The sequence below is a fragment of the Oxyura jamaicensis genome, chromosome 10 (assembly GCF_011077185.1).
Source record: "Oxyura jamaicensis isolate SHBP4307 breed ruddy duck chromosome 10, BPBGC_Ojam_1.0, whole genome shotgun sequence".
Lineage (NCBI taxonomy): Eukaryota > Metazoa > Chordata > Aves > Anseriformes > Anatidae > Oxyura > Oxyura jamaicensis.
The window spans coordinates 19,726,238-19,752,432 of NC_048902.1; the positions used below are offsets into that span (position 1 = coordinate 19,726,238).

Sequence of the window (26,195 nt, forward strand, 5' to 3'; positions counted from 1 at the left end):
CAAAATGAGCTCTGAAGCCAGTCTTTAGATGAGGGTAGAGGTAATCCACAAACGTGGCCCTGGTGGAGTACACAGCAGTGTAATTTACTCAGGTTCCTGCTCTGGTGGGCAGAGCAAGTGGATGTTTTCCAGATGTTTGGAGAGATGTATTTCTGAAACTATGTTCTAGGAAAACAAACTACCACATGAAAGGACGCTGGTGCCAGGAAAGTGAAGGAGAATGGCATGCATTAGCAGTGCTTAATCCTTCCTTTTTTCTGTTCTTGTCTCCTGAGAAGTAGAAACTTGTGATGATCAAGAGAGCTCCTCTGTACTAAGCATTTGGTGGCTCCTAAATCCCTTGGACTTCACTTGTCTTCTGGTGAATTTTCACCATGTGAATTTAAGAAGGTTGGACACAAGCACTGCTAAGATAGCTTCTGGTCATCTCCGTGGTTGGAGATGGAACAGAAACACGGCCGAGTTGGGAGTATGTCTGTATTTTTTTTTAAAAAAATATTTATTTATTTATGTATTTATTGTTGGCCTCATCCCCAAAGCATGTCTAGCAGACGTCTCCCATGATGGCATGATGGGGATGGAGCTGAGGCTGTGCAGAGGTGGAGCAGTGGTGGTGTGCTTAAACCGGAGTAGGGGGGAAGATAAGACAAAAAGTGATTTGATGCAATTCCTCTGAAAGAGCCCTGCTTGCTGCTTGCGTAAGTGTCAGCAGACCTAAGCCTGCTCCAGCCCTACAGGACTCTGCAGTTACAGGGAAACTCACCCTGCTCCTTGGGTCGCCGTGTGCGGGTCCTCTGGGAAGTGCATCTCTCTGGAAGCCGTTAAACCGATGTGGTCATCAGCTGAAAATGAGCAGTTCAGCGAGAGGCAGAAACCCCAGGCTGTCTCCTGCCTTTTGCCTTTGCAGTTCAGCAGGTTTTGGGGGTTTCCATGAATGTGTCTTTCAGCATTTTACAATGAAGATCCCTTTCAATCGGGGCTTTTCTGAAAGTAATTTGGCAAAGTTTAGCGACGTGCTTCTTGCCTGAGAGCTCAGGTTCTGACCGTGTGTGCTTAGCTCTGTCTGTCATCAGCAACCACTTTAACCTGGGGTGAGGATGCAGGCTCTGAAATCCCCCCCAGGTTATATTTGTTAAAGCAAGATGGTGAAAGGCGAGGGAGGCAGATCACAATGTGTGGAATGAAACCCAAAGGAGTAAATGCACCTTAAACTCCCACCGTGTGTTTACGAAAGCTGGAGAGTTGGCTCGGTGATTACCTGCTCAGCAAGGCGTGCTGATGTGCTGCCCTTGCTTCCAGTAAGTGGAAGTTTAACCAGAGCTACCTGTCTGGGAACAATCTCTTTAAGGAATCACAGTAGGGTTCACAGAAGCAATTCCAGAAAAGAAAGCCTATTTCGGTAGGGCAGGGCGGTGATTTTGGGGGTTACTGGTCTGTTCTCTCATTCAGCTGCCCCCACTTTGGCTGACCCTTTACTGGGTGAGGGTTATCACACCTTTCTGCTCTCTTTCTTCTTCCCAGCTTGGCTGGATAGCCACATCCCTTTGATCCATGGTATTGGGGTATCCGTTGTATCTGTACCCCGGCTCGGCTCAGGGGAATCTGCTCAGTTTGAGCACTTGCTACCCTCTGTCACTGGGACTTGCGGTTAGGGCACCGTTACACGAACAGCTCTGCTCGTGAGCCAGGCTGGTACCGCCTGGAAGATGGGCGAAGGACTTGAGCAGCGTGTTAGGCACGGCAGCGTGTTCACCGACATCAGCAGTGTCCACAGCGGAATAAACGATCAGCCCTCTGTACACACATCCAACTCTGTGCAACCGTGCCTTGCTCTTTGAGCATCATCCTACATCATCTTTTTGGTGAAACCCTTGTGGCTCGTGGGCATTAACCAAGTGCCAGAACATCGCTCCGTTTGGAGGGGAAGGGTGCCTGATGGATCACAAAGCACAAGTCCAGGGGAAGAACTGAGAAAGCCCAGTCCCTGCTATCAGAGGTCACTACGTCCTCTCATCTCCTCTGTGAGTTCATAAACATCCATTTGAAAACACAGAAACATTTTTGTGTGGTTTTTGTTTCTCCCTTCCTGCTGGAAGGCCGTGCCAGAATCTTTCTGCACCCTTTTTTAATTTCTATGAGAAATTTATTAATGGTTGGCTTATATCCACTGCTTGTTGTGGAAATGTTTTCCTTTAGATTAAATGTCTCTTCTTCCTGCTGTTTTCCCTTCTGGTTTCTTTACAGAGAGCCCTGTGTATCCCCTCTCACCCTCGCTTTTCTTGCGTCTTCAAAGGTGCTGCTTAGCGTGGTTCCGTCCCCTGCATCCAGAGGGATTCAGGCGTTACCGTCAGTCTCAGACACAGCCAGCAGGAGTGAATGGGAGCTGAGGTTGTAGCCTAAATCTCCTACCTCTGATTGGGCCAGGGTATCTCAGAGCTGTGAGGCAAGTAATCGCACGTCCCCCGGTGCCTTTCTGCGACGGCAGGTTGTTCAGAGACCTGACGCGGTCATACATGCTCACCCCAAAATTGTTCATTCAGCTCTCAGCCTTCAGCAAACCAGCAACTACTTGGTGGGATGTAAAACGTGCAAGTTATTAAAGTGAAATGCCATCTTCCCATTCGAAAATTTACCAACCATGTGGGAAGTTTCCAGGGGTAACTCATACATATCAGCGCAGTGTTTGCCAGTAGGAGTGGTGCAGACATTTGTAGGACAGTACAGCAGTTCCCCTGCGCTGTCTCGCAGGGAAAGATTTTCCTTGTGTTCTTTACAAGCGCTTGACACTGAGAACAGTGTGCTCACAGCACCAATTACATGTTAATATAGGTTAATAGGAGTTCATGTGTCTGAGTCTTGAAATGCTTAGTGCTCCTTTCTGCGCTGCTTGACAGCTTTATGACTGCACATACGAGGAGAAGCGAGTTCAATATGCTGAGCACTAGCAAAAGATTTTTCTTTATGGTCTTAAGAGGGCTTATCTGTAATTCCTGGCTGCACGATCTTTGAAAACTAGAATGTTACAGACAGTGATTTTTTTACACATGGTTTATTTTTTAAAAAAGGCGTTCTGAAGTAGAAGGGGTCACTGTTAACTCTTTTTTCCCCCTGAGCTCTTTTGGTGCAGGTTTGCACCGTTGCTGTTCTGTCAATCTTCAGCAATTTCACTGGATTATTCAATTTGAAAACTTGCCTCAAGAGTGCCACGAATGGAAATATTTCATTGTGACATTTCCCAAACAAAGCTGCAGTTTGCAGAAAAACTTCTGCCTTCACCTGCGAAGGTTGATACTCAGCTTTGAAAATGATGCTGTCTTTCCAGAAAGAGATCGTGCGTGGCAAAGCAGATTTCTGATCTCAAGATTTCTGATCTCCGAATTTTTGGGAAAGCCTCCCCCTCACCTTTTTTTTTTTTTTTTTTTTTTTTCAAATCTTTGAAAAAATAAAGTGCTGGGCTCTTCACAGGAATTGCTCTTTTTTTCCCATTCCTCTTCTTGTCCTCTTTGGTTTTTCCCTGTGACCTCCGGCGGTTGCTGTTCGCACACGGTGATGCCCAGCAGGCCGCTCCGCAGCCCCGTGCCTTGTGTCCCCACGCATCCTGCCGGTGCTGCCCAGAGGTCCTGGTGGGGCTCACAGCGACAGTCAGACCAGCAGGATGTGCTGGGACATTCTCCATCCCAGGGGCTTTTTCACTGCCAAGACCATCCTCGTTGGATGCACACAAGCTTTTTAACAGGTGAGGTGTGTCTGCCCCTGCTGCAATAGGGCAACTTGTCCCCGTGTTACTCCCGCGGCTACATCCATATCAAAATGCAAATGTTTTGTACATGTTATCAATTACCTGCAGCACTATTCTGCTCTGGAGCTGTATCGAGAATCTCAGCGCCGCTTTTTTAGGCTTTTACAGCTCTACTCAGGTTTCATCCCTAGAAGAACAAAGAGTGAATGTTATGTGTAACCGCAGAAATATCCGAGTAGAACAGGAAACCCGTTTAACGGAGCACTGGTACAACTGGGATGCATAAAGGAGCGACAGCTGTAAATGTATTTCTGGGTAACCGAGTTTCTATTAACAGGCACTAGGGAGTTTTAGAGATCACCGTGGGCAACTTGGTTCTGGGTCGTCTGGAAGAAGGTGGCTCGAGAGTTCTGCGTTCTCACCTTGTGAAAGCTTTGAAACCCTTTAAGGCGTCCTGCAGAGCACCCGGTAACTGCAGCATTTGACGTGGAGCAGTTGCTGTGTTGGGTATGGTGTTACCACGCGGCTGCACTGCCCCAGCTGAGAGCTGCTCCTCGGAGGGGTGGCAGATAAGCAGGAGGAACGAGGGGTTGCAGAAATGACTGCAGGTTTGTACACCGAACCCGGCTTCAAGAAATGGCTTAGGTTATTGTACTGTCAGTGGGAAAAAATGCATTTCTGCTTCACACAAAGTACAGATGGAGGCCAACTCGTAGGCAGAGGAGGAGGAATTATTTGAGCCAGGAATTACGTAGAAACGTTTTCTGAGTTTCTGTTCACACACAGTTAAAGAACCTCGGTCAGGCGGTGGCTCCCGCTGGGAGCTTCACGCTGCGGAGAGGGGGCAGCGGGAGGAAGATGGTGGGGAGAACAGACTGTTCTGCTGCTCGTTGTTTCTGCCGACCAGCAAAGTGCAGCGTGACCTTCAGTATACGACCTGGGCAGCTTCTACATCTTTTGCAAATGACAGAGCCGAAGTATCGAGCCCTTTGTGCATTCAGCTCTTTGGGGATTTGACGAACTGAAGAGCTCTGTGTGGAGAGGTGCTGAGCGTGTCATCTCCTTCCAAGTCCAGGGTCTGCACGGGTCTCAGTCATATTCCAAGTTCATCATAGCCTTGGAGTACCTCTGAATCTTTCTGAAATAGGCCTCTGAACTTCTTGTTTTCTTCCTCTTTCAAAAGCACTCCATTGGTTCTTCCCGAGCTCAGGCTTGGAGCCAAACAAATCCGGTCTTGCTATGCCACGAACACGCCACGCTTCTGAGAGACGATGTTCCCACGAATGGTAGCAGACTGTACAGATTTAAAACCCTCTGGTTATTTTCTTTTTATTTATGCTCCCATGTTAACAAATGCCTTGTTTGATTACCTTTAAATGTTGTGCTTCTGGAATGAAAATAGCATATTGGCTTTTCACTCTGGCTTTTAATTCAGTGCGCCTTATGATTGGAGCTTAGGAGAAAGCTGAGAGGATTTCTTATTTTTTCTTTACACAAAGGCTAGCTTGTTTAAAGACCATTGTAAAACCAAATGTTTAAATACCGACCAATTTCACTTACTTCCAATACTCTGCAGTACTTGGTAGAAAGTTTCAATCCTTTTCTATGACTCCTTAAGAAGCCCTTAGCTGATGGAAAAGTTTAGTGTCAAAATCTCGGCTGTTAGAAGCTGTACAAGACCCTGGTGAATTCCTTGTGTTTGGGGATTTTGCTGACTTGTGATGGTGCTTTTTAGCTGGACCAGCCTTCCTGATGATGAAAGGCAAAAGGAAGTTAGAGACTATTTATTTGCCACAAAGCTGTGCAGAAATAACATTTAAGATTTGGGTATGTTCTGTTTAATGCCTGTTTTATCTGGCTAATACAAAGGGCATGGGGAAGAGGAATAGATGACAAGCATTTGTATGAAATGCTCTGAAAAGTGCCTTGGATTTGAATATTTCTCTGACTTCTTGGGAAAATCCATGGTTGGCATTTTTTTACAATACAGTTGGCTCTGTTTGTGCTTCCCACTTGAGGAACTGGGATGGTTTTGGTTAACCTGAAGGGGTCCTAATTTGGCACCTGAATTCCGCTTTTCTCTTGCCCCAGAAAATTGCTCTGAGCTCTTCTGAGCTGTCTGTAACATCTCTCACAGGGGCTGGGTCTAGAAGGCTTTTTTCCACTTACCCTTCTTGAGCTGTACAAAGCAGTAAATTCAGATTTTGATGAAGCCCAGCTATTAGCATGTGCTACATTTTACTTTAGCTTACCTGTTTAAGGTGGAGTTCTTTCTGAATTGGGATTTGCATGATTATTTTGAGAAAAATACGAGTTTTTGCATTTGTATCTGCTTCCAGACCTTCCATTTGCCCTGAAAATTAAGGAGATTTTTTTAATAAGCATTTTGATAGTTATTTGCAGAACCTGAAACACGGAATGAATGGGAACAAATTACAAGTATGCATCAGATGGGATAAAAGTGGTCATTTTTCCTGTGTGCTGAAAAGAGTTAGAAACCTTGGAAAAAAATGTCCAGTGTTTTTAATTGGTAACTACAACGTTTCTCTCTACTTTACTGACAATTAGTGCCTGAATTTGTCAGTTCACATTGCAGAGCTGCAGCTTCTTAGATCTGAAACGCTTTCTGTTTTCTGTCCAGTTGGTTTCCTGTAAAGTGCTGAATTATTCTAGCTTTTATGGGTCATTGTTAAAAATGGCAGGAAGGGTCATTGTTAAAAAATGTTTTCAGAACTTTGATAACCCGTTTATCAACTGATTCACATGTTTAATCAGTTAATAGGTTTTCCTTTTCAGTGCATGGGAATTTCTGTGTTTATCTTAACGGAGTAACTGTTTCTACAGTGGAAAGAACTGTAGTTGACTGATAATCTTTCCAAATATGCGGAGTTTGCTCTTAAGCTGCAAGTTACATGGTTGTATTCATAAGGCTCTATTCATAGGGAACAGCTCGCCAGAATCGAGTGCGTCTGTCTGTGAATGAAACCCCCAAATGCCCCGGCAGCCCGGGAACACAGAGCACGGAGCTGCAGTGATTAGGCAGCGCATGATAAGGCTTTTAAAGGCACGTGGGCATTTAGCAAAGAAAGGTGGGTGCTTTGGAGAACCTTGCTGGGTTGGTAAGTGCCAAACATGCACGATTCCTCCAGTACCTGGTCAAGGATTTCTTGAAAGGATAATTTCTCACCCAGAACGCCGAACCCAACTGGGGGAATTCAGCGTAGGCTGCTATTAGATAGCCTACTACTGGATCATCAGCTGTTCATCAGAGCAAACAAGCCCAGGGCCACCTCTCTCCTATGAAGCCCCGTATGCCCCTTGCCTTCTTTTTTTGCGAGCACACTCTTGGCTCATATTCAGCTTGCAGACAGTTATGTTTTTTCCCCTTTTTTCTGCCATTCCCATTGTAATAAGGCCAGTCTGCTCCCGTGTTTATAAACAAGCTTCAGGCCAAGTAGAATTGTAAACTTTATTTTGCTTTTTTGAAATAAATTCAATGATGGCGTTTGTTTTCTATGTACAGAGCAACTTGGCATGAAATAATACACAGTAATAAAGTTGCAAAATTTAAGTTTACATAACATTTATCTGCCTTGAAATTGCAGATGCTTTGAGAGCCCTGCAACACTCTCTTGGGCTGGTAACAGAACCATGCTCCTACAATCACAGCGGCTTCTGAGAATTGGCATCACATTTGCACATGTGAGAAAGAGTTAGCAGCTTGTTTTATGTGATCTGGTTTCTTTCTAGCTATGTTCGTTCCAGTTCCTGTGTGAAGGAAATGTGTTTAGACGAACACAAGTCTGAAGTGAAAACCCAGGCTGTGCTGGAAACCCAGACACGGGAGTTTGGTTGGTATGCTTCAGACTGGGGAAGACACAAACGTACTAGTACAAAGTCAGCCCAGTTTGACAGCCTTGGTTTCTCACATTGTGGCTCAGATCTGAACTACAAAGATTCTTCTAACTTCCCCCTACAAATGGCACAGAGGTGAGGTGGAGAATATACACTGGGGACCGCTGCTGGTGAGGCTTGGCTGGAAAAAGCAGCTGGGAGTGGTTATGGACCATGAAAAATGTATATCCGGAGCCTGGAGCTTCAGGTTTGTGTTAAACCTGTGCAGGGCTGTGGTGCCGTCAGTAAGGATCCAGTGCTTTTTCAGCTGATGTGATGGAGAATGAATGGGGAGGAGGCTGCAGGGGGGTTATTTTTTTTTGTGGCCACTAAAAAGCAGGAGATACAGGAGAGAAGCGATGGGATCCTGTGCACATGGGCGAGAAGAAAGCAGAAGTTTGGGTTAAGCCACCTGTAAAAGTTTGTTGAGTCAGCCACTGTTTAATGTATCCTTAATTCAATGTTTTATTTGATAAAGCAAAACTTCCTGAGACTTCAGCAGGCACAACGCTTTAGGAAGCATTGCTCCGTGTCTGCTACTGCAAACTGGGTTAAATGTGTTTCTTCGTTTCTCCCTTCTGACATAACGTGCAGCCAGCAAACCTGTGAAATATTCCACTCGCTTCCAGAAGATCCCCCTGCCCTCTCCAAGCCTGGTGCTCCACGATAACAGAGCTGGAAAACAACTGTCATAACTGTGTGTAATGAAAACCAACGGGACCGGGACGGCTTGTGGTGCTCGAGTGTTTTTCCAGTTAAAAAAAAAACATTTGTCAGAAAACAAAGATCTTTATTTTACAAATCCTGTTGTGAAACACAGTGAAGATAAATGTAGTGTGGTGTTCGAAGCCTTTTCAGAATCACAGAATCACAGGTTTTTTGGCTGTTCTTGTTGTCGTCAACTTTCTGTCCTGTTCTACTAAAAACGTCTCTTTGTTGAAAGGCAGAAGCAAGCAAAATCTCCTGATGCGTTGATGAAGCCTTTTGAAATTTAAAACCAATTCATTAGGTACAATGCAAGTGTAGAGCGCTGGCAATTATTAGGATTTCAACAGCAAATATTGCAGCCCATGAAACATGAGCCTTATTTCCTTCTTGTTTAAACCATCGTAATGCGTTTCGCCCCGGCTAAATGTGCTCCTGAGCCTTTATGTCAAAGGGAATCATGATCTAATGCTCACCAGATTAAACCTAAGTGCGGCAGAATTTCCCTTCTCATTCTGGCTCTTCCTCCTATGATACTATTATTTGTCTAGTCAGCTATGTCCAAGTGTGGATGAGGAGATGTCATTTACGTACGGCTGCAGACACACGTGGTGGTGTCGCCCAAGGAGGCCAAGCTCCGGTTGTGCTCGGCAGAGCCCGCACTTCCCCGCGGTCTTCCCTTTTCCACATCCATGTAGAAAAAGCCAAGCTGATAATTAGGTAAAAAGCATAATAAGATCCATGTCTGGAAGGCCGGCGTGGCCCAGAAGACTTTTATTTGGGTGAATTTCTGGGCCGAACGCGAAGGATCCTGGCTACTTAATTGCTCGTTGGGCTGCGCCCCGAGAAGATTTGGGTTAATGACCAGCGGGCCCGAGGCCGCCTGCTCAGTGTGGCGGGCCCTGAGTGGAAGAGACAAGCGTGGCCGGGCCCTCAGGAGCCGCCGCCGCCGGCGGCCACCTGCGCTGTGGGGTTATTAGAACATTTCATGTCAAAGCGTTCGTGGCGTTGGAGCACCAGGCCCAATTAACGGGCCTGAGAGCCCCTCTCCAGCCAGCCATCACTAACACTCCAGATAAAATTTGACATCTTTGCCATCCCCCCCCCGTCCCCTCTGCAGAACTCTAATTAATTTCAGTGGGTTTACCGAGGGACCGTGGCACTGCTGAAAAGGCAGAGGGCTTTGCTTGGGTAATCAGCTTAAATACCTGTCCGTTTCCTGCTCCAAGCTTCCCATGTGGGAGGCATAAATACTGTTTTTATTTTTTAAATCTTTTTTTTTTTTATCTCCAACTTCCTCCGGTTTTTCTGGTGGGCCGTGTATGAGGTTCCATTTCAAAGGGCAGGATGGCAGGGCCTGCAAACTGGATGCAGACGGGAGCTTGTCAGGCCGACGCTGAGTGCCGGTGCTGGAGGCAGGGGTGGCGAGGGCTTTCACAGGGAAAAGGCAGTCACTGCCCGGTGATAATTGGGAAGGAACGCGCAGTTTCAGTTATCTTTATGCCTAAACACCGTTGCTGAAATAGGCATTTCGCATCTGCTGTAGCAGCAGATCGGTGATTTGAGGTTAAGAAGGTAAGTTTGTTGAATGCACATTCATGAAGCCGTGCCAAGGACTCTGTCGGTTGTAAGATAAACTTAGAAATGCTGCTATTACAAGACCAGGTATGGACAGAAACTATTACAGAAGTCTCTGGGAATTAAATATGAACAGACAGCGCGGCTCCTGCCAGTATTGAATTTATTTCTGTCAGCACTCAGGAGAATCGCCATCAAGTGGAAGAGTGCTTCACAGGGTAAGGCCTTGGGCCTTTACTCAGGTGAAAGGTGTTTAATTGCAGGACTGTGAGTAACCTGTGGAAACACTCCTATGCTTCAAGTTATGTGTGCACATTTTTTTCATGGATTCACCAAGAATTTTTTGCCCATCCTATTTAAAGTGATGGGGAAATGCTGTTTTCTAGAACAAGAGCCTGGGATCAAAAATATACCTTTCTTTTAAGAGTGGTTGGTTTGTCGGTTTTCTGGTTTGGCTTGGTTTGGTTTTGTGTATGGCCAGTATTTTTCTGACTTAACGTTCTCTCTTTTTCTTACAGAGCAGTAGCAGCTGGCCTAGAAAAGAAACCAGTCTGCCTTCCAGCCACAGCCGCTTACCATGGCTGACACGGCGAGCCTTGGAACACAGTGACCTCCGTAGACGGCAGCCAGCAGCACAAAGCTGGTTGGACCTGCAGGGATATAGCACAATGAAGGTGAGGATAGCATCCTCTTCCCAGCCGGTAGTTTCTCAAAAATTCCTTCCCTGCCATTTTAGGGATCTGTATAAAACTGCTGCGTATTTTTAATCTGGGGCCGCAAGTGATGCTGTGCGGGATTCAGAAAATTGTACTTGGACGCTGGGGAGCTTTCTAGCAGCAGGTAGATGTCACTTGAAAGGAGAGGTTCATCACCTCTGTAAGCCCAAGTAGGGATCTGTGTGGCTACTCAGGGTTCCACATGTCTCCACCTGGAGCTTGCAGGTGTTTGTGTGTGTGGCTGCACACAGTGTGTGGTTGGCCATCCGTGCTCAGCACCTAACAGAAGTCTCCTAACAAGTATTCAGAAGCTACTTGGATTTGAAGAAGCGGTCTGTAGGAGGACCAAAGTTTTTAGCCTACCAGTATAAAAGGTCATTTTTTCTTTCAAAAGGAAGGGGCTGGGTGGGTTTACTATTAGTCTTATCAGTTGGTTGGAAATAGGATTGGGCTCCAAATCTGGACGTCCCTAGGTGTTTTGTAATCAGTGTCTGGACTCAGCTCAGCTCCTAGAAAGACATTAAAATAAATTGACAGACATTTGCAAGAGTACTGCATGCGGTATTTCCAAAACGAAGCTTAGGTAGCTAAATGGCAGCCACATTTTCTTAAACATTAACATGTTAACAGTAATTGTTAAAATGTGATTTTCTCTGGGGGAAAGTATTACATTCTTTACCTCATGACAGCAATAAAAGCCAGCATCCATTTCCATCTATCCCAACTGGAAATGGATAATACCTTTCCCTGACGGGTCTAGCGGGACGGACGTACTCTGTTCATGGGTGTTTGGTAACTGAACAATTACTTTTTTGTATTTTAATGATGTCAGTTTACACACTTGCTAGCATTTCTTTTTAAATGTCATCCTACAGCGCTGCTATTTCTCCACTGCTGTTTTTCTAGCATTGTTCAATGATGAATCATGAAAATTAACTTTATATGTATGTAATGCCTTATATATATACATATATTTATATAAAAATCTGGGTGGTGGCAGGGAGAGACTTATTCTGTCTGCCTCATCTTTTGTTTTGATCTAGTTGCTATAGAAATACTAAGATCAATTTTGACAGAATAAAATGCTACAAATTACATTGTCGGATTACCTCATTACAGAGGGCTGGCACTTCGGATTGCAACATTACTGAAACGAAAAGCGTGAACGCTACAGGAATTTCTGCTCTATGGAAAAATGTTATTTTTGGATTCTTCAGGAAGGCGTGCATATAAAACCACCGGTTCCCTGGTGAGTGACTAGTTCTTGAGACCAGAGAACTTTCGTCTTAATTTTTGGTTGAGGTAGGTGATGTCATAGTTGGACATACGTTTACATTAAGCTGCAACTGGCATCTCAGTGACAAAGACCTTCATGTTTTTCTATTGAGCACTTAGGCAACGAATTTCTTACAGCAAGACTGAGGAAATGAGTCTTGTTCCTTCCTTTTTTTGGTCATCTACTATCTGTGCGTCTTTGTATTGGTATTACTAACATGGTTTTAGTAATTTGCCCTCCCTGGTTGAATATACCTTGAAGTCTCAAAGCTGGCAAATGTTAGGAACAACTGCACTTGAGTTTATTAGCAGTAAAGAGCGTGCTTTTAGAACGGCAGATCTGGGATGTAATCTTGCTTGCGATGGGAGGTATCGGTGTCTTGTCTGTGCTGCATGGAGACGACCGTGAAATCTCAGGTTTCTGTGGTTTCCCTTTCCATGCTGATGTAACTTACACATGTTCGCATGCGGATACGGGACTTGTCTGAAGAAGTTTTGCAGTTTGAATCAGGGAAGTGTCTTGTGCTCTAACTGCTGGTCGGACTTTGTAGCCGTGTTAGTAACAGACACCTTTAGTGCTAGTTTTTATTTAGGAACGTCAGTATTCCTTGTACACAGAGAGACAATCTGTGGGACTTGGCAAATGCTTTAATCGTTCTGTTTTTCTTCTAGTCAGGAATATTACTCTTGCTGTATCTAATCTAGAGTTGTAAATTGCAGCAGAGGTACAAATCCAAAACAAACATTTTGAAGAATTTGAATGGAGTAGAGCCCCGATTTCCATTTCAGTGCTCTCTCTGTTGTCCGATTTGTTAAACTCAAGTGGTCCCATGTGCGAGTAGCATGACTGCCAGAAGTGCTCTCCAGCCATCTGCTTTTTTGGTAAGTCTTTGATTATTTCTTTGTCCACTTTTCTGTCCAAAATTAGAACTGGCAACTCAATTGGTTGGTTAATATTGTATTTTTTATAATTCAACATTTCCAGCTTATGGCTAGGAAATGGCAGCAAGGTAATAAAAAGCACAAGAAATAAACTTTCCTACTGAAGTTTGACTGTGCTGTGGCGGAGCTTTGTACCATTTTGTTGCAGCCATTGAACAGAACAAGGTCTTCTGTTTGTGGGTAACGTCAAGCTGGAAGAAGCAGCCATAGCAGGCTGCATTAGCTTGATGAGCTGTCTTGAAAATGTCGTGAAGAACTGCCAGGCACTGATAGAGGCATTTGCAGTAGAGGTTAACGCAGAAGTTAGCGCTGCACTTAAATCAGAGCCAAACCGCGCAGTAGCAGAACAAAAGTTAACAAGCTGGGGGGCTTCAGCAGCTTCCAGAGACAGAGGTCTCTCAACTGGTAGCTAAAAGAAACTGGTTGTCCGTGTGGGTCTGCTAGGGAGGCTGCGTGCCCTGTGGCTCTACAGAAACTGGTTCAGAACCCCCTGGGAGAGGCTCTGATCTGTAACTGGGTGGTGCACGTTGCCAGATTGCCTCCATGGAAGCTTCGCTAGGGTCCTGTGTTACTGCTCCTCCTCGTCCAGGTTCTCAGAAGGAGCCACCGAGTCTTTCTGAGGCTGTGGTTCATCTGGGCTGACATCAGAGTTTGACACACATCAGTGGTGGAGGGAAAGCAGGCTTTAAAGGGGAAGCCTGGAGGGCTCCTGAGTGCCGGTGTGTGCGATGGGCGGTTTGTGTACAGCCTCAGGTTTCCAGCTTCAGTTCACCAATGGCATCGCTTGATGCAAACAGACCAGTTTGAGACATTTGATGAAGAAATGCCCTGTAATGCAGACTGCATGGATATGGAAGAATTTATTTTCAGTTGGTTTTGGGGGTTTTTGTTTTGTTTTTTTCCTTTTTAAATTAAATGCATCAGAATCTTGGTCCAGTCAGCAGTGTCTTGTGAAAGCGCAACAGGTCTGCAGGGTAGTGGTGGAAATCCCTCGTGTCACGTGCAGAGGTGAGGTGTTTCCAGCAGCCACTTTGAACTGAAGTGCTGGGGGTGTGAGAAAGAGAAGGGCTCTTGCTTGGTCCAGGCTCACATTTTGAAATGTGCCATGTTCAGAGGCTGCTGCTGGCCCCCTAACACAACCTCTCGGTCCATCCTCATCATTTCTCTTACTGTGCAGGCAAAGGGAAACTATTTCTTCCAGATCACAAAGGGCTCTGGAAAATTAATTCCCTTTCCACGTAGAGAATCTCCCCCTGCTTCTGTAGGAGACAACAGTTTTCGTGGCAGCATTATACAGAACATCAAACATTCACAAAACCGCGGTGGTTTCAGTGATGCTGCCGAGAGCGGGCTGCTCTGGCCGCGGTGCATGTGGCTGGCCTCTGCCTCTCTTGATTTGCAGGCTGCTAACGGCGAGCAGTGCTCCGAGCTGTCAGGACGGAGAAAAGGCAGGCACCGTTTCCGAATACACAAATGCTCAACACACAAAAAAAATATTTTTGTTTTAAATTCTAATAAAGGTGGGGAGGGAGAGGAAAGGGGAATAATTTAGCAAGTGGGGATGTGGAGGGAGCCAGCCAGGCTGGGTTTGCTAATATCTGAACTAGGCTGCTGAAAAATGTCTTAAATCTGTCGGAAGAGCCTGAAAGCTCGACTCTGCCCACTTTAAGTTAGTGGTGACAGGATCTGGCCCTCCATTACATTTTTATGTGGTGTTATAAATTACTTTCCCACGTTTCCAAAGACATTAACGAATCTTTTCAAGGCATGTTGTGAAAATCATTGTATGTGTTACTGAAACTACTTATCCATATGTACAGCAGGCTACTACACTGCATGGGCTTTTCCCCTTTGTTTTGCTTTTCCAAAAAACGGGCAAACTAAAAATCTTTCCTCCCCTCCCCACCTTGATTTTTTCCAGGTAAAATGGTGGCAGATGTACACAGCTCAGTTCCGTATAACGTGCTGCTTACTGGAAGAACAAATATAGCTCCCTGCCCTTTCAGTGCAAACCTGGATTTGTTTTTTAGGTATTTGTAATTTCCTTTAAGCCGTTTATAAACAGGTTAGAAACACCATTTCATGCCGCCCGACTCTATTAATAATCGGAGGTCTTTATATGGGTTCTGTAGGATCTGTCAGGTTGGAACAAGCTGTATGGTAAACAAACATCTCCAAACTCTTCCTGCTGCACAAATACTTGCTGTATTGTTTTGGCGTTCCTCTGAGTATTCTGCCTTCCCTTGGAGCGTTGCAGTCAGGGATCTAACTGCTAATTGGGTTTTCCAGGAAGAGTATTTTATTTTACTCCTTTAGGGCACAAAAAGGAGTCGTTTTTGCAACAACATTTGTATTCCATTAAAAAATTAAAACTGGCACTGGCAAACTGTGAGAAGCGAGGCTTTGATGGGCGAGCCAGAAGGCTGCTGGCCTCTTTGCCCGCCTGCCGCAGTGACACAGCTGAGCCCGGACTTGGTGAGCTCCAGAGGTCCCTTTACACCTCAGTGACTCCCTTACACCACGGAACTGGAGGGCTCCCCTGGCTGTCCAAGTGCACGCCCCTGCTGCTTCCCGTGGGCTCTTCTGGCACAGGTACCCAGGGCAGGCAGATGCGATGCGCTGCACCTGCGGCAGAGCATCGGGGGGAAACACAAGGTGAGGATTTCTGGAGAGGTTGGGAGGTCGAGGGTTGCTAGCGACGGGCTGGTGAGTGTAAAACCTGCGTAAAGGAGGGGACAGGACTGGCTGATGGGGAGTGGTGATGGAGCTGAGGAGGGGGAGGAGGATGTGGGACAGCTTTTGACAGCGTTGAGCAGCTAGACCAGCTCGGCGGTGTTACTGCTCTGCGTGCCTCCCCACGGGCTGTCCCAGGGACAATTCACATCTCTTTGTTCCAGTGCAGGCAGGGATGCAGCAGTCCTTTTTCAGGTTGTGGCCTCCGTGATTTCCTTTACCAGTTTTACCCTGATGTGAACGTCCCATACCCGAGGTTGTCAGCACACCAACAGAAGATGTGAGCTTAGCTTCAGCCGGGCCAGGGAAGCGAGCAGCAGCGCAGGGTGCGCTGTGCGGTTTCAGTGGTGGAGCTGGTGTCAGGAGTTTGTGGCTGCTCATCTCCATCCCGGGGAACGCTGCAATTTGCTGCTTCCTCCGGCTGCAGCTTCTCCCCTCCCTCTCATCAGCACAGGTGCTCAGATTTCCCTGGGAGCTGATGAATGTCCTCCCCCCTGGTTAGTGTTCAACCAGTTTCGTGAGCTGACTCAGTTCACTGCAGGGTCAGGCCAGCAGCGAGCCAGCAGCGCCAGGGCTGAGCCCATGGCAGAGGTGGCACCCAGCAGGCGGTTCCGAGCCACCACTTGGCGTGCCAAGCAGATCACTGGATTAGCTCTGCTAAAAGTTACCCCCGGTCTCTTTTCAGTAGTTGTTTGCAGCCGGGATTGTTCCATGGACCTTGTTTGCAGCCCGCTCCTTTAGGTCCTCGTGTGGACGCCAAGTCACGGTGAAAAGGCAGCAGAGGGCTGGGGACTGCTGAAAGCAGCGTGTCCGGGCTCTGCCTCTGCGGTGATCTGTTCTGCCTCTGCATTTGCTGGTGGCAATACTGCTTCTTTCGAGACTGTAGCAACACAAGAGAGGACTTTTCTAAAGCACTACCTATATGCTTAGCCATCCTCCAGGGGCTAAAAGTGAAAATCCACCCATGGCATCAACAAGATGAGAATTCCATCAGTGCTAGTCCTGGCTGAAAACACCCGTAAGGTCCTGGCTGAGATGGAGTGACTCGTATAACCCGAGGTGGTGCAGGAACCTAGGGGGACGCATGGGTGGGGACAACGGGCGAGCGGAGGAATAATGAAAAGCATGAATTTCAGCGTGGAGCTACAGACCTTGGGAGGATTTCTGGATGCAAGTTCCAGACCTGTAGCCCAGGCCGTGAATTACTTTGCATTTTGTTGAGCTCACGAGCGCTCTCGTTAATTCCAGTGGGCTCACTCATGAGAGCATCCACTTACCAACAGGACTTCATTGCTCGCAACGCGCTCCTTATCGTGTACACCATGCGTGTTCGATGTCTTCTGTTCTAAGGAAGAAATAAAGAACTTACTTTTTTTCACTGATAGAAGAATAGCATCACTTGAGGGCTGTAATGTTGTTGCTCATAGCTTGGTTTTTGAATTCTGGCTTTGCCTGTTGATAGTTGTTAGATCTAAGGCAGACAGTCGGCTGTTCCCACTCGTACACCTCAAGCTCACCGCGTTCGGATGTAAACCACTGCCAAATCCCCACTTGGATATCAGGAGGTAAAAAGTACTTTGGGCTCCAAGCAGGATGAGGGCTGTAGAAAAAAAAAAGCAAGAAATCGTTGATAAACATATTTCTGTGAGCACTAACAAACTGTCATTCACTCCACAAGATAAATGCGTTGGGTTAGAGGTTTAAAATGGGCAGTTAATAGCTGACTGAGAGCACGGGAAGATGGTGGTGTTTGGGACTTCAACGTCTTTATGGCCTGTGTTTGCTGTGGGCCCAGAAGCAATGGCTGACTAAACCAAATGTTTTCGTTTATGGATAATTCCAGCTATCTCCTTGGGCAGAAAGGTGGAAACTTCCTGAATACTATTGCAGCAGATGCACTGCAGTGTAGGTTGGTGTCACCACAGGAGTTATTTCTAAGAGAAGACAGGTCAGAAGCACGGCGATGAACTGGCTTTCAGTGCTTTGTCCTCTCTAAATGTAAAATCCCGGCACCCCCTTCTCTGCTCATTGGTGTTCTGACTGGTGATAACCTTTTCATGAACTGTCCGCGGTCTTACGCTTTCACCTGTTAAAATAAATGACATTTATTAAAAAAAAACAATAACACCAAACCCACGTTGGTTTAGGGCATAAATCTACCACTTCAATTGCATGAGCCTGTCAGGGAATTTCTGACACCAAGTTATGTTATTTAATGAGTGCTATTAGGTAGTTCTGTCACTTAATAGGATTGAGGGTTGGAAATGCCATGTAATATCACTTCACTGGAGAAAAAATCAACAAACAGCCCTCACTGAAAGCCTCACGTCCCCTTTGATGTCAGTAAGACCTGCTGTCACTTCAGAGGGGACCCCGCCGGGGCTGTTTTCACAGGGCTGCAGCTGCCAGTTTAGGAGGAGAGGCAGCAGTTATTCTTGGCAAGCTGACACTAGGGGCACCCAAAAAAACAATTCTCCCACCATCTGACCCAGAGTGAAGAAATACAGAATAGTTATGGCAGAAGTTGTAGTTACGTCCGTAAAACGTCATCGAGTTCAAGGAGAGAGAAATGTAGGCTCTGCACGTGGAAAAGCCCTAATGGCCATTATTGTCATGGGTTTTCACTTATCCTAAGGCACCGCCTGAAATCCCTGCGTAGTTCAGGGCTACTCTGTGTGCCGTAGGTTTAGTGAGATTCAGGTTTTGTCTCGAAGAATCGCTGATGCTCGCACAGGTGTCCGTCTGGTTGCCCTCTGTAGGGGCTGCATCTCTGCCGGCTGGGGCGGTAATGCCTTGGGGAGGAAAGTGGCACGGCCTGGAGACAGGAGGATGGGGCTGGGAGCAGAAGTGCTGCTGCAGGTAGTGCTTCATGGGCTCATGCCACTGGGGGGCTTAACCCCCTGCTCTGAGCTTCATCTCTGGGTGTTTTCCCTGTGAGGAAATCTCTTTTTGGCTGAGAAAATTCCCCACCTCACCGGGGAAGCACAAGAATTAGTGCACAACATGGGAAGGGGAAATAGATCCTGCTCACTGTCCTTGCTTACCAGCACACCGGGTAGCCTGGGACTGAGCGTGGCTGGTGGGACTGCGATCTGTTCTGATCCACAGAGTCCCATCCCCACCTTCCTGCAGGTGTCCAGAGCAAAGGAGCTAATCCCCCTCTGCAGCAGCCGAGCAACCGAAGTGGGGTTAAAACCAGAGAAGTCAGGTCCCCAGGGAAAACACGGCGGACGAAGGTGTCTTGCTGTTCCTGTTAGATTCACTTTCCAGCGATGAAAGATGAAAAGATGAAAAATGCTGGGTAAGTGGTGAAAAATGTTTAACAAAACGTCAAATAGAGGCAGCGAAACCTTTTAAAAACATTGCTGTCACCAGCTAGCTAGGTGGATCGTATGTGAGCATATCGTAAGTGCTGTGCATGTGTAGCTAAAGGAAAGGTAAGTTCCAGATCTGAAATACAGCTCCCCTGAAGTCCCTGGCAGGAGTCTCCCTCACTTCAGAGCAGTCAGGATTTCATCACAAATCCCACCGAGGCTTTTTCAGGCTAGATAGGCCATGCACAGTGGGAAGAAATAAGTCATCTGCGATGTGTTCAGTTTTTATAAAGGGGTCTGGAAGCGTGGTGGGAAGTGTTCTTCAATCCTAACACGCTTAGGAGGTTAACGTACACCTAACTTTTTCCTGTAACAAATCAGATTTGTCATTACTTGAATAAGTGCTGAGAGAGACCTGGGAAGAAGTTAAATCCTCTACATGACTTCATGAAATAGTATCAATGAAAATGCTTCAAAAGTGGATGAGGGAGTTAGGCTGCAATATCCTTGCTTCATTTGTGACAACTGCTTTCCAAAGCCTGTGGCAGATCTTGGCAATAAAACTGGATCTAGGGACTGGGTTTGTTCCAGGACTGGACTTCGTGCCTCTCCTTTTGGATGCTTCAGTTCTGCAGAACTTCAGGTGCGTTTTTTATCCACGTCCGGCTGTTAATTAGTACGGGTACAATTCACGGTGTTGCCAAGTGCGTTTTGTGACCTGAAAAGAAAGTGGGCTATGCAAAAAATGGCTTTGGCTTTGTCGAGGTATTGGGAAGCGTGTGCTTTATTGTGCTCGAAGACATCGGAGCTGCATTAAAAGTGTCCTTTGGGTCAAAATGATCTATGCACTCAGAGAAGGAGAGCGAAGTCCCAGGGTTTGAATCCTTGGTGTAAAGAAGGTTTATTAAGTGCAGATCTTTTTTTGACAGTGGGATGGAAATAGAATGGGCTCACCTTAGCTTAGTGAAGCCCCGCTGGGATAGGTCATTTTGGAATAAACCAAACATGACTTAAGCCAGCTTCTTCTGTTTGGAAAGCCGTACGGGTCCCTGGTTTCAAACAGACCTCTTTTTAGGAATTTTCAGTGGAAGGAAGTCTGTTGGTGTCTAATCTCAGTATGCAATCGTTGCAGCACTGTGCACAGATACCTCCACCGGGCGGTGTCCAGATTAAACATACACCTACTCTCTTGGATTTATTTAATTTATTTTTGCATTTATGGGCTCCTGGAGTCTTGAGGGCAAACCGTTTCCCATGGTTTAGGTGCTTAGACAGAGAGCAAGATGCAGGAATAAGAAGCGGGTGTTGGTTTGCAGTTTTCTCTTGGAAGACGTCTGCCCAGCTGGGCTGACAGAGGTACTGCTGCATCAAATCGCCTCGCACAAAGGCTGCTGCTTCCTTAGGCAGTGGCCGTTCATATTTTGACACTTGTTTTTGTTCTTTCGCGTGAGAAACATCCAGTGTGCCCGGTGAAACAAAAGCACCGCCATGCTGGGCCTCAGCCTGACCTCGATCACCCTGATGAAACCACACTTAATAAGATTTCAGTTACGAAATACTTCTAAATAATGAGCTGAGGACTAAGTGTCCTTGGTTAAACGTCATCCCTGTACATCAGAGACTTCAAACGGGATCTCTGGGCTCTCACAGCGTGTGTGGATGGCTGTGGAGGGCAGGTCTCACCTCCTGGGCAGGGACTGTGTGGGAAGGGCACGAGGGGGAGCCGTCCGGCAGCGAGTGGCAGCGTCGCCAAGCCATGCCTGTGTGCGAACACTGCCACGGATTTAGACCTTACCTCCTTGTGAAGAGCACATGATGAGATTTGGATGGGATTTTCAGAAGTGTGGCACGAGCTGATGTAGCAGACAGGACCAACAGGAACTTGGGAAAGAGGAATAGAGACATATTCTATTTCTTAAGGGGTAGAACCACGCGCTCCCGAACTCCGACAATTATTTTCTTTTGAATCCCTGACTTCCTTGTATGTCATCAGCAAACGGGAAATCCCATCCCGCTTTCTTCTTGCCCCAGCTCTTTCCTGCTGGCACCTCCCTTGCTGGAGCGTTACTCTTTGTGGCAAGGACCTGGATCACAAAAGGCATCCAGCTAAAAACTAGCCAGGTTAAAAAATAAAATAGAATCACAAGCTTGGAGTTAGGCCAAGCTGAAGTGCCTCAGCAGCCTGCAGCTTGCAAGAGCAAAAGTCAGACCAGGGCTATTCAAATTTGCCCATAAAGATCTAGGAGGGAGCCATGCTAGGGAATGAATCATGGGAAGTTCAAAAGCCGACTTCTTTCCCCAAAAGAATCTGCTCCCCGAGCCGGTGACTTTGCCAGGCCGACCGTCTGAAGGGAGCAGCCGCTCACCGGCGCAGTTTCCTCTATGTGGGAGCTGCTCTCTGCTGCGGGGCATTAGCATTTTTTTCCATGGGCACAGGCTAGGAGAGACAGGTTTCTTCACATTCTCCCGTATCTGCCTGAGAACAGCCTTCAGGAAGAACGCCGAGACACCACAGACTTCATATGTAACAGCTTTGGTGTGGGAACCGTGATCAAGTGCTCTGTAAGGTTTTGGCTGGCTTCCCAGTCTGCCGGTGTTTGAGTTCTTGGGATGTCCTTGCACAGGAGTTGGAGGCGATTTATAGCTCGTGTGTTGGGAAACAGCACTCGTGTCAATCGTTTTTCCCAGATAACTGGCAAACGTGGAGCCTTCCGGGACTTTTGGGTAGAAAGACTTCAGATTTTTGTTTTCTTTTGAAGAAACGGGGCAGCGCTCCCAATCCTTCTATCCAAAGTAGGAAGCATTTGTGTTTTGGAAGGCTTTTGTTTCTGCCAATCTGCATAAGAGAAACAAAAGAATTAGCCTGAACCCCCACCTCCTCCCAGATAGCCCTGCCTGAGCACATTTTCGGGCTGCTTCTGCTCTTACAAGATTTACGGCTGAGCTTTTCAGCTGTGCCGTGAGGCCGAGGTGCTGGCTACCAAAAATGCCGCGCCGCTCCCAGGTGCCGAATGCGGCCCCGGTGCCTGGTGGCGAGGACCCCGAGCTGAGGAGAGTGTTGGTGAGTGGAGGCGTTAGCGTGAGGCTCCTGGGCCCCTTCCAGGCAGCCTGCGTGATATTTCCTCTGGAGCTGCAGTCGGATTAGATATTCATCTTCTCTTCCTGTTCCAAGCCGTTGTTTAGTGTTGATGTGTCCTCTCACACGATCGCCAAGTTCCAGCACAGCGGTGGTGAAGCCAGTCCTGCATCGATGCTGGGATTTCTAAACTTTGTTGAGGGGAAGTTTAACCCTTGCTCTCCACTGGAGGCAGTGGCACGTATGTCCCTAAACCTCTGTAACCACTTTGCAAATTCCAGTGCCACAAGAAGCTGAAAGCCAGGCTCAGGCGTGCCTGGAGGCGGGTGGACACGCACCAGGCCCTGGCTTCCTTCGGGCACTGGCAGCAGAACAAGCCCGATGATCTCCTGTGCTACGGAAAGTGACCTGAGCCTGCCTCAATTCCTGGGGATCCTCGCAGTCGGGAGCTTTCCCTTCAGAACGGGCCATGCCCTTCAGCTCCAGGCTGACCCTTACACCCAGTAGCTGTTGCAGCTCTTCGTTTGTCTCCCCTTCGGACGTGGCTGGAGCAGAGCGGCCCAGCGGTGGACCAGAGGAGTGCTGCAGAGGAATTTCAGCGCTGTGGTATTTGAAGATAAAGTGAGCAAAAGAACTGCGAAGGGCTGCCTGTGCCCCACCAGGCAGGGGTCTGGCAGGCTGAAAGGAGCTAAAGGCACGCGCAGACTTGCTGCTTTTGCAATGCACATAATTTCTCAGCTTTCAGGGATTTCCAGTGCTATGGCAAATGTTCTACATAGTTAGCAAATTCTGGATGTGGCAAATAAGTAACTTGTGATTTAAATGAATCAAAATTAATTGAAGGCATATTTCCCCAAACTGTTCAGAGATTCTTGAGAAGTCTAATTATATCAGCCAGACTGTGCCTCCGCAAGCCAAATATCCTTTATCCTAAATCCAGCTAGGAAGAGGTTAGGCATGTGACACAGCTCTTGGTATTCAGAAGCTTTTGTTTCTTGCAGACTTTGTAAACTGTTCTTCTGACAGCCACTGTGGATTTCAGCTTTGTGTCCATCTGAGCAGGTTAGGGAGACATTTAGGAGGTGCTAAGAAAGGCAAAAACTAAGTATCGTATTCTCTAAAATTAATGTTAAAGGTTATGCATAAATATTTAGCTTATTTGTTTTCAATAGGTCATCATTTACATGACTGGGTTCAGATGATTGAAAAAAACCCTAGGGCATGTGAGGTGGGATTAATATTCCTCTGAAAATGTAAGTGGCAAAATGTATCATAAATGGCTATTGTTATCTAAAAGGACCAGGTTTCCTTTGCTGTTTTGTGGTTGGGTTGTATTTTTTTTGTTTGTTTTTGTTTTGAATCCTTGTAGATAGAATATATCCATAGAGTGTGGTTGGTTATTGACGGAGATTTCATTTACTTGTGTTTGCCTGCTTAGTGCAAACTCATTACTTACCAGTAAAGTCCTTTGCTGCTACAAAAAGACACTGGTGAAACATATATATATATTTTGAAATAAAGTCTTGTATTTGAATGAAGTGCTTCTCGTTGGGAAAACAAAATAAAGAGCCCAGAGGCACTGGCACGCAGAATTTTGCAGTTTCTTACATGGTAGCACACAGAACAGGAACCTAATAGATTTTAAAAATCCAGTGACAGGACCGACGGCTCGGTGACTTAGCAAAACGTTTAAAACTCCGTGTCTGATAGTGCGAGGGTGAATAACTCTAATAAGCTTTGAAATGTGTTTCCTCTAGAACAATGTGCTCTGGTCCTTTAAAGTTCAAGCCTTTGATTCATTGAAAGGGCTCTGCTGACTTCTAAGGAGGGGAGTTAGGAGTGAAACTGGAGTTAAAGTGTTGACCTTGGTAAAGGACCTGTATCTGCAAAAGCTTGTTGCAATCAAAAAGCTAAAGCAAACCCACAAAGCCCTTCCCCCAAATCCCCAGCCCTCTGCACAGAAGAAACATCAACCTTAGCCGTGTTTCTTATCGTGACATCCCCACGTGGGACTGTGGCCCCATTACTGTTGCTTGGGAAGCAATAATATGGACATGTTCTGTAGGAAAACAATAAACATTTAAAACAAAAACCGGTGCTAATGCACCTCTGGTGTCAGTGTGTGAGGTGCTAGCATGGGTAATGCTGCTTTACTCCTTCTGTTTTCAGCCTCAGAAGGACAAGACTTCGGCTTGTTTCTGCATGACTGCGTAATGAAATGATCATGGAGAAATGTATCTGAGTGACGAGGTTCACACCAAAATCAGATCCAAGGTCATTTTCTTCTCTGGCAGGTCTGTGATTTGGGGCCAGCCTCGAGGAAATTCTGTCTTCTCCATGTGAGCTTAAGTCAAGAAAGGAAGCATTTAATCAGGAGACAGGCACATTTTTCCACTGAAGCAAATTCAAGCAGCTTTAAGCTGCAGCCGTGTACTTCACAGCACCTCAGAAGGGCTCAGTGCTCACAGACTTACAGAAACTGAGCCTGGAAAGATCTCTAGGCCTTGAGTTGAACCATCTGTTCAGAGCTAACTTCTGAGCTGGGTGGAAATCAGGCATGGTGTTACCAGGTGGGTTTCGAGAATGCAGATCTGGAGATTTTATAACCTCCTCGGTCCATGTTCCAGTGCAGAACCACTGTCACCGTAAGGAACTTTTTCCTTATGTCCTGGCAGGATTTCCCATGCCTGTCGCCTCCCGTCCTTTCGCTGAGCACCTCTGAGAACAGCCCGGTTCCATCACCTCTGTCAAGCATCAGGCAGGTGAGGAGGGCACATGCGATGCCAGCTCATCCTCTCTTCTTCAGGGATCGATATTTGAGGGTGCTTTTCATCTGCACATTGCAGTGCTTCCAAATTCAGAAGGAAATCATCTTTGTTTCGGGGCCTTTCTGGGCTGCTGTCACTTGTGTATGAGCTGTGCCTAGCTTGAGGATCTGGCATTAATTCAGCAGCCGCCTCAAAATCCTTGAATCACTCAGGCCAATTAAAAAAAAATACATTAAAAAAACCCTTGAGCCTGTGGCTGGTAGCATAAGTGATTCCTCCTACCCTTAACCATCCTTCTTCCTCAAAGCCAGAGTAAGTGCTGAAGTTTTAGCACTGTTTGGGAAATGTATCCCTGACACAGCACTTAGGATCTGGCAGTAAATAAGCATAGTTTCAGTTCATATCCCTTTATTTGACCGTGAAGCAGGTATTCGGACTCAGATGGGAGAACCTGCGTGATGAGGAGCACGTGAGGGGGATTTGGTGACCGGTGCCTGAGGTCGCAGGCTCCTTCCCCTGCTTGGCCTCTGCCTCTGGTGCAGTAAGCTGGTTAGGAGGATCCACACGTAACATAGTGCTCACTCTGTTCGGGAGCCTAGCGTGCTACGCGCTGCTAAATTTACAGAGAAGAAAGCTGCGGCGTGCCAGAATTACATAAATTCCGCTGGTTTCCTATAGACTAAACCTCATATTCACTAGGTGTGATTACCTCATGCTCACCTCTGCACCTGGGGAGTATACAAGGCCAACAAACAGACAGGCCGAGCCAGAAAAAGGCTTCCTGGTTCCTGAAATGGCTCTGCTTGTTCAGTGAAACGCTGAATGGTGCACGAGGTCAGGGTGGGGGCACGCGTGGGGATCTGGAGGCCTGGCCCTGTTCATTGTGCAGTTCAGCCTCGGGCTCTGGGCGCTCAGGGCCTCACCCCGATGGGGTCTGGCTGCTGAAAAGGGACCAAGGTGCGATGCGCGGCGTGGTTCTGCGTGAAGTGGTGAGTGACTGCGTGGGTCCCAGCTTCCCCAGCACAAACTCACGCAGCAGAAAACTCCCGTTGTGCTAAGATAACTGTTAGACTTCGCTCTGGTGGTGTACCAGCTCTGTTTCCTGCTTACATCTCCGCGTGCACACGGGGAGCCCTATTTGCAGGGGGAGATGAGACGTGAGGCTTTCTTCGCTGAAAGGCAGCAGGTGCAGGTAGAGAATAATGACCAAGTCAGGGAAACTCACAGGTAAAAGAAGTGCCTTTTCAGCCCAAACAGGGGTTTTCATAGGCAATTTTTGTTTGTGTTGCAATATGTTTTTGGAAATGAAAGCTTGATAGATTATCCTTTTAAAATCAAAATACGTTTTCAAGAAAATCAAGACCCCTTTTACCTCCCATTGCATAAAACTTACTGTCTCCCTCAGCTGTCCAGAGAGCTCACGGGCAGGAGTGACTTCTCTTGATATGGAACAGA

The 26,195-nt window shown here is 46.8% G+C and overlaps 1 long non-coding RNA gene across 1 annotated transcript in view; it reads left to right on the top strand.

Moving 5' to 3' along the window:
- The window catches only part of LOC118172418, a 74,098-nt gene that overhangs the window by 36,292 nt on the left and 11,611 nt on the right, over positions 1-26,195 (top strand). The window contains exons 3-5 of the long non-coding RNA XR_004753687.1: positions 10,435-10,590; positions 11,752-11,881; positions 21,093-21,099. This is a non-coding gene — a long non-coding RNA (uncharacterized LOC118172418). The remainder of the gene's footprint in view (positions 1-10,434; positions 10,591-11,751; positions 11,882-21,092; positions 21,100-26,195) is intronic.